Raw genomic sequence first — 7255 nt, forward strand, 5'->3', positions numbered from 1 at the left:
AAACACCATGCCACCTGCTGCCCCCTAGGATTTTTTTTTAAAAAGAATTATTTTATTCAATTTTATTTATTTATTTAAATTTGGCCAGAGAGAAATAGCACGAGGGAGTGAGAAAGAGAGAGAGAGAAAGTGAGAGAGCAAGCTGTCAGGTCCGGGTCTTGAACCATGGTCAGCCATGTGGGGAGTCTAGAGCCCTTAACCACCACACCACCTGCCGGCCCTGCCCATAGGGACTTTAATCAGCTGAACTGAGCTGCCAGTCCTTGGAGGCCTAGGTGGGGACAACAACCTACCAGTATAATCAAAGGAGACTATGCCTCTTACATTGATATGGGGAATGTGGCCTGTCTTACAGGGAGGGTGAAATTATAACAGGAAAAAGTCATTGGCATGAAGTTCTAGGGACACAGAGGAGAGGTTCCCTGTAATATGCTGTCTGGGATTATGCTTTGATTTGACAGTTCAGCAGAGTACTCCTGACCCTAGCCACTCACCTTCATCCCTTAAATCCCTGCAGCTATTGGGTCACATTTGTATTTTTCTATGTGAAAATGCATCACGACTTTCCCATCAACCTAACAGAATCATTCTTTTGGGTCAAGACATTTTCTACAGGAAGCCACTGCTAACATGCTACTCTGTTTCCTGGGAGTCAGGGCAGGACAGCCTGCAGGCCTGGGACTGTCTTAGGCTTTTTTAAAATGGAACTTTTCAACTCAGGAGACTCTTGTGTTTAAGAATTGACCCAAACAAGTGGTTCTTAAACTTAGCTACATGCAAGAATTACCTGGGAAACATTTCAAGATCTCATGCCCCGAGGATATCCCTAGACCATTAAATCAGAACTTCTGGGGTGAGGCCCAGACATCAGGGGTTTTTTGCTTTTTCTTTCTTCTATGGTTGAGAGAGATAGATTGAGAGAGAGAGAGATCGACACTGACAGACAGCACCCTAACAGGGTCTCAATGCCAAAATTCATCCCCAACCTTTAGCCAGCCCCAGATCATGGGCAAGTGCACAGCCCACATACCCAGGAAGGTCTCTGGACTTGAACCAGGAACCATATGATGTGGGATTGCCTTGCGGAGTGACTTTTTATATATATAATTATTTTATTTAACTTTATTTATTTTCATTTGACCAGAAAGGGACAGAATGAGAAAGCGAGAAAGAGAGAGGGAAAGTGAGAAAGCAAGCCACCAGGTCTGGCACTCAACTGTGGTCGACCACGTGGGAGTCCAGTGCCCTAAACCACACCACTTGTCGGCCCGTGACTTCTTTTTTTTTTTTTTTTTTTTAAACTGCTGTCCTCTCTGGCCCCTGGTACCATTATTTTTAAGCTCCCTATCCAAGGTGGTTCTAAAGTACAAATATACTTAGGAGCCAATGTTTAACAAAGTTCAAAAAAGTAATGTATATGGGGCCAGCAGATGGTGTGGTGGTTAAGGCATTGGACTTCCACATGGCTGATCATGGTTCCATTCCTGGACATGGTGGCTTGCTTTCTCACTTTCCCTCTCTGGTGAATTAAAAAAAAAATAGTAGTAATAAATTAAATTAAATTCTTTTAAAAAAGTAATGTATAGTTCTAAGAACAGTGTAGCATTTTGGGGGGGCTGGGATTAGAGCAGTGGGTTTCCTGGGATGATAATGTGTGGGATCTGGAAACACCCATGAACTCATGTGAACCTGGCAGTCTGGGTCTACTAAAGCCTCCCTGCTGCTATTTTAAGGAAATGAAAGAGAACTGAAGGGTGTCCTGTTGTAACACAATTCTCACTGGCCCCAGCTTTCCTCTGCTGGCTGTGCCCTTGCTCCGCTGCTGGCCAGGTGCCTACAGTGACCCCATATCTTCTATTTGCAGCCGTGGCTTAAGTTTTGTTCACATGTGAAAGTTTCCTGGGCACACTGGTAATTTCAAACCAACAGGGTAAATCTGGTTTGAAAGAGATGTGCCCTGTGGAGTTTGTCAACCGGCCAGCCTGTAAATGCTGGAGGCCAGGGCTGAGGTGACTCATGCCAGAGCTGAGGACTATGCCAGAGTCCCTGGTGTCGCTCCCACCAGAGGCCCACAGGAATTTTTAAAAAGAATTATTTAAAATTTCATTTTATTCATTATTATTTTTAATTGGCCCACAGGGATTTTAATTAGTTTAACTGAGGTGCCAGTCCTTGGAGGCCCAAGTGGGGGCAACAACTTAGCAGTACAACCAAAGGGGACTCGGGACACACTTGCAGGCTCTATGTTAAGCTTATTCTGCAGCGTCTAGTGCTGTTGATTCTATTGTAGAGTCCATTCCTGCGATCGGACTTGCAAAAGCTTTTCCGGGGCCTACCGTTTCCGAAAAGGGCACGGAGAAGTGTTGCCTGTTGCCAGCTGTTCTCGACTGTGCACCAGCGTTTTTGTTTGACGATGACCACTAGAGGGACCTCCACTCCAGATCGTGGGGTTCCAGCGTGGCAGGACCTGGGGAAACTCCGAGCCTCCCAACCTGGGAGTAGGGATCGGCTCAGAGACAGAAATGAGATTGCCCCCACGACAAACTCAATTTCGAAGTAATCGCAGGCGGGCCGGGGAGGTCTGGACGCTTGAAAGGGTTGCTGCGCCTCTAACACGGCCTTTATAGGGCTTTCCTCTCTTTGCAATTCTTGACCCAAGTTTCTCCCAACTCGTTTCACTCCCTGGAGCTCAGAAACGGTGCTGACAGCCTGGAGAAGCCCAGGAGCTTGGGAGCCCGGCCGCTGGGACCTTCGCGGAGGGCTGCCTGCGTGGGAAGGGTGTGGGAGGAGAATAAGGTAAAGGAGCTGGGAGGGCCTCCCAGGGGGCGTGGCCTGCCTGGAGAGGCGGAGCTCGGGTCGGCCCTCGAAGCTCCGCCCGGGGGGCGGGGAGAAAGCTCGAAGGGGCGGGGTTGACGGGGCAGGTCCCGGGGGAACAGGAACGCAGAGGAACTGTCCCAGTCAGCCGCAGTGGTGTAGGTAAAGGAAGGGTAGCGGAGGGGCGGTTCCAGGGGTAGGTCCCAGGGTGGGGAAAGGGCCCTCCAGGGCCAGCCTCCCGTGGTCCCCGCCCCCGTCACGTGGGCGCCGGACGGGCCGCTGCCGCTCAGTGCGCTGGTTGGCCCGTCAGTTAGTTGGTGGGCCAGTGGCTCGTGGCTCGGTCCTCGGCTATATGTCCGGAGGTGGGAGGGACACGGGAGCGGCCCGCACACCTGAGCTGCTCGGCGAGGATCCGCGGCCCGGAGTCCAGGTCAGTGGGCTCCCCGCATGCTCGCGGGCTTGCCGCGCGGTGGAGACTGGGGTCCCCGACAGGTCTTTGCCTGGGGAAAGGAGAACCCAGGAGCCCAGAACCTCGCGGGGAGAAGGGGTCAGAGCCTCTGGGCCCCGGAGCCGGTCCCAGGCGCAAGGGACCGAAGACAGAGAGGCTGTAAGTGCTGTGGATCTGCTCCGTACCACCACCCCGCCCTGCTTGGGCTCCGCCGGCAGTCTGCGCTCCTACAAGTGCGGGGATGGCGCTGCAGATGCGCAGGGAGCTCGCTTACCACAGAGTTCTGTGCGCGGATGACGGAGCTGTGCTTGGCCCCCGAGCTGAGGCGCAAACTAGGAAGCGCAAGGTGGTGCGCGTGCTGCGAGCGTTCTCTCAGGAGAAGTCTGATTAAGCCTGGGTCCTGAGGCAGCGCAGCGCCTCGGCCCGGACTGCTTCTATGCTGTCATTGCAAAACTGCAACGTGCCTTTCAAAATCGCACTCCGCGGGGTCCCAATAGACTGCCAGGTGGGGTGGTCCTATTTGAAAGTGGGTTCCTCCTCTGCTTGTGATGTTCCGACTCCAGACCTGCAGTTTTTCCTTAGATGAAAATAAGATTATATAAGACCAGAACGTTTAAAGTTTGGGTAGCATCGAAGCAGACATTCTAGCCAGGGCTTAATCCTCTTTTTAAAATTCCAATTATATTTTTTTTAGAGCAGCTGGATATTTGATATAGATCGATCTCCTTTTCTATATTTTGATAGATTTCCTGGTTTTGTTTTTTTTTTGTCTTCATCTCCGTCTTTCCTCAGCTTTTCCTTAATTAATTATAATGTACAAAGGGGTGGGGGGAGGGAGCAGCAGGTGGCATGGTGGTTAAGACTCTGGACTTCCACATGGCAGACCTGGCGGCTTGCTTGCTCGCTTTCTCTCTTGTCTCTCTCTGGTGAGTGCATGTGCCCTATAGCAAATAAATAATAATAATAAAATTAAATAAACAATTCTTTAAAAATTTTACATCTGGGGACCAGCAGTTAGTGTAATGACTATGTCGCTGGACTCCCATGTAGTCGACTGCGGTTCGCGTCCCGGACCCAGTGACTTAAAACTCACGCTGGGCACGTGTGCGTGCATGCCCAAGATCTCGAGAGGAGAATGGAGGAGAAGGGATTGCAGCGTGGCCATCCCCCCTGGGGGGTAATTTCTCGCTTTCTGTCTCTCTGTCTCTCCCTGTCTGTCTGGCGAGCACATGCGCCCTATCGCAAAAACCTCTCCCCCCCCAAAAAAAAATTTACATCTGAAGGTGTAATTTCTGAAGGTAAATGCTCAACAGCAGAAAGCTAGTTGGCTGAGGACATAATTCATCTTCAGCATGCTCAGTCTTTGATTATTATTGGTGTATGGAAAACACTAAATGTTATTCAGTTTAGACTTTATTTCTCTCTTGGGCATAAGAGAGACAGCCCATTGGTATTCTCCTTAAATTCTTATTTAAATGACTGAAGTAGGAGGTGAAGGAGACTGATGAGTTTTTCACTTCCTGTGCGCATCTGTGATTTTATTTAACATATTTGAATTATTAGTAGTATTACTTTGAGGCTTGGTGATGTGCCAGTTAATGTCATTATTGGAGAGAGTATTACCATCTCTGAGTATTACCATCTCTACTGGGGTAGTTGAGATGGGTGGCTGAGACCTTAAGACCAAGTGGAATGAGATTTAAGTTATGGGGTTCTGTCTTTCTTTCTCTCTTTCTTTTTATTGCCATAGAGAGACAGAGAGATAGAAAGACAGAGAGAGAGAGAAAGAGAGAGAGGTAGAAAGAACACCCCACCTGTGGGGTGTGGGTCAAGACACAATCCCTTCTCCTTCATTTCTTCATTCTGAGATTTTGGGTACACATGCATAAGTACCTGGTGTGTTTCTTAAGCTTCTGGGCCTGGGTTTGAACCAGTCAGCCATGTTCTTACCACTGTGCTGTGGGGCTAGTCCAGGGTGTTGGAATTGTCTTTGATCAGAGCAGGGCAAATCTAGGGTACTTTCAGGAAGGAGCGATGTATGTGATAGATCTCAAGGGCTTCTGGTTTTTTCCAGGCAGAGGTGGGTAGAGGGGGACCTGGGCTGCGAAAGCTGTGTAGGCAGGCAAGCACCGCTAGCCGTGAGAAAGTACCCAGTAGTGCAGCTTTGTTCCTATGGCGAGTATAGACAAAAATGCTGGTGACAAGGATGAAACATGGTCCCACTAGGTCATGAAGGCCAGGCACAGAATCTGGACTTTGTCCGAAGGCTTGGGAGCCAGTGTTGTAACAGATGAAGGGTGTTTTAAGCACGGGTTTGACTGATAGTTGTGTGAACTTCTCAAAGTCAGAGACCTTGGCCCTTGGCCTTTCCAACTCTCAGCATGATACAGAGAAAATCCAGTAACTATTTGTGGACTGAATGGTCAGTAGCACTCTATTTACTTTTAAAGATTTATTTATTTATTTCTTCCATGAGAGAGAGAGAAAGAGACAGAGGCAGTACCCCCAACAGGATCCTCATGCAATGACTCACCCCAAGTCCCTGCTGGCCTGGATCAAGCCTGGCTGTGTACTCAGGGTGGTCGCACGATGTGAACCTAGGACCTTTCCCATGTAAGTCCAGCTGTATTAATGCTGCACCACCACCTGGCCCATATTTTTTTAAAGTTTATTTTATTCACGATACAGTGATATGTGTGCATGCACACGATAGAGAGAGAAAGAGGAGCACCCACAGTAGGATCGGGTCTCACTGCAATCCCCTTTAGCAGGTGGGAGCTTGATCATGTATGCACAGACATGGTGTTTCAGGTTGACTAGGTAGAGATTCGAACCTGTGGTTGGTCATGTGACTTCCAGCACTGCAATTCAATATACTACCAAGCTGAACCCAAACTCTTCAGAAGAGCTTCTCAAACTTTAACAATCTTAACTATCATAGTATGAGAATCACCTGGGGATTTCATTCAAATGCAGATTCTGATTCAGTGTGTCAGGAATGGGACCTGACATTCTGCATTTCTAACTGATGCCCTGGAAGGTACAGATAATTTCACTATCTCTAGCAAGGATTTAGAGTAGTGATTTGCAAACCTGGCAGGGCCTCAGACTTGCCTGGGGAGCTTTTAAACTTGTTCAGATTAAGTACAATAGGCCTGAGACTTGTATTTTTTTTTTTTTTGCAAGTTCCCCTAGGTGATCCTAAGGAAGTCTGGTCAGACATTGCTGTGTTAAGTCAGAACCAACAGAAAAAAAGACACTGAGGTAGGGAGGTCAGTTAGGAGACTGAAAGGCAAGCTAGGCTAGAAGAGATGAGGCCTGTGAGGGTGGTGGAGATGGGACAGGTAGGAGAGATTCTGGAAGGCTACAGTCTATGGGACAGAGGGCTGGGGAATGGGAGGTGTCAGTTTCTAAACCAGACAAGATGAAGAGTGGGCAGCAATTCTGGGAGATTTCAACTTTAGACATGAGGAAGGCATGTGCTTACCTGTTTGGGATAAAATTTGGAAATTAATTTTTACTTTGTCATAAGATTTGTTTATTTATTTTTAGAAATGCAAATCTGTATATGATGCTCCCCTGCTTGAAATCCTTTGGCTGAGCCCCTCATGCTAAGAGAATGAAGAGCTGATTACAAGTACAACTGATGAGACCTTTAAGCATGTCTTTAGTTTCAAGTTTTGTGTGTCCACATTCAAGATGTGACATTCAGACTGAAACTCTGGGCAGCTCTGTTTTTTTTTCTCGAGTCACTGTTTTTCCTGCTTCCTCCTTTCATGAGGAGTTCTGCTTCCCTTGGCCTTTGTGTTCATCGCATCGTTCTTTGGTTTCAATGCTTGATGGCAGCTCTTCTGGAGTCTATTTTCACTGAATCCACATGTGGTCTAGGATAGGATTGTATCCCTTATAGACTCTTTTGTTTTAAAGAATTATTTTGTATTTAATTTTATTCATTATCATTATTATATATATATAAAATCATTATTATATATA

At 47.7% G+C, this 7255-nt stretch overlaps 1 protein-coding gene across 3 annotated transcripts in view; it reads left to right on the forward strand.

Annotated features, from left to right (window-relative positions):
* The first annotated feature begins 2927 nt into the window (after window positions 1-2927).
* PPFIBP2 (PPFIB scaffold protein 2) overlaps window positions 2928-7255 on the forward strand; it is a 159065-nt gene continuing 154737 nt past the window's right edge. For 2 of the 3 annotated variants that reach the window (XM_027766290.1, XM_027766292.1), the window contains exon 1: window positions 3018-3244. The gene's annotated coding sequence lies outside the window, so the exon portion shown is untranslated. Of the gene's footprint in view, window positions 2977-3017; window positions 3245-7255 lie in introns of those variants that run through there. The other variant, XM_027766291.1, reaches the window with a different exon arrangement.

The sequence above is a fragment of the Tupaia chinensis genome, unplaced genomic scaffold, assembly GCF_000334495.1.
Source record: "Tupaia chinensis unplaced genomic scaffold, TupChi_1.0 Scaffold142134_1, whole genome shotgun sequence".
NCBI lineage: Eukaryota > Metazoa > Chordata > Mammalia > Scandentia > Tupaiidae > Tupaia > Tupaia belangeri.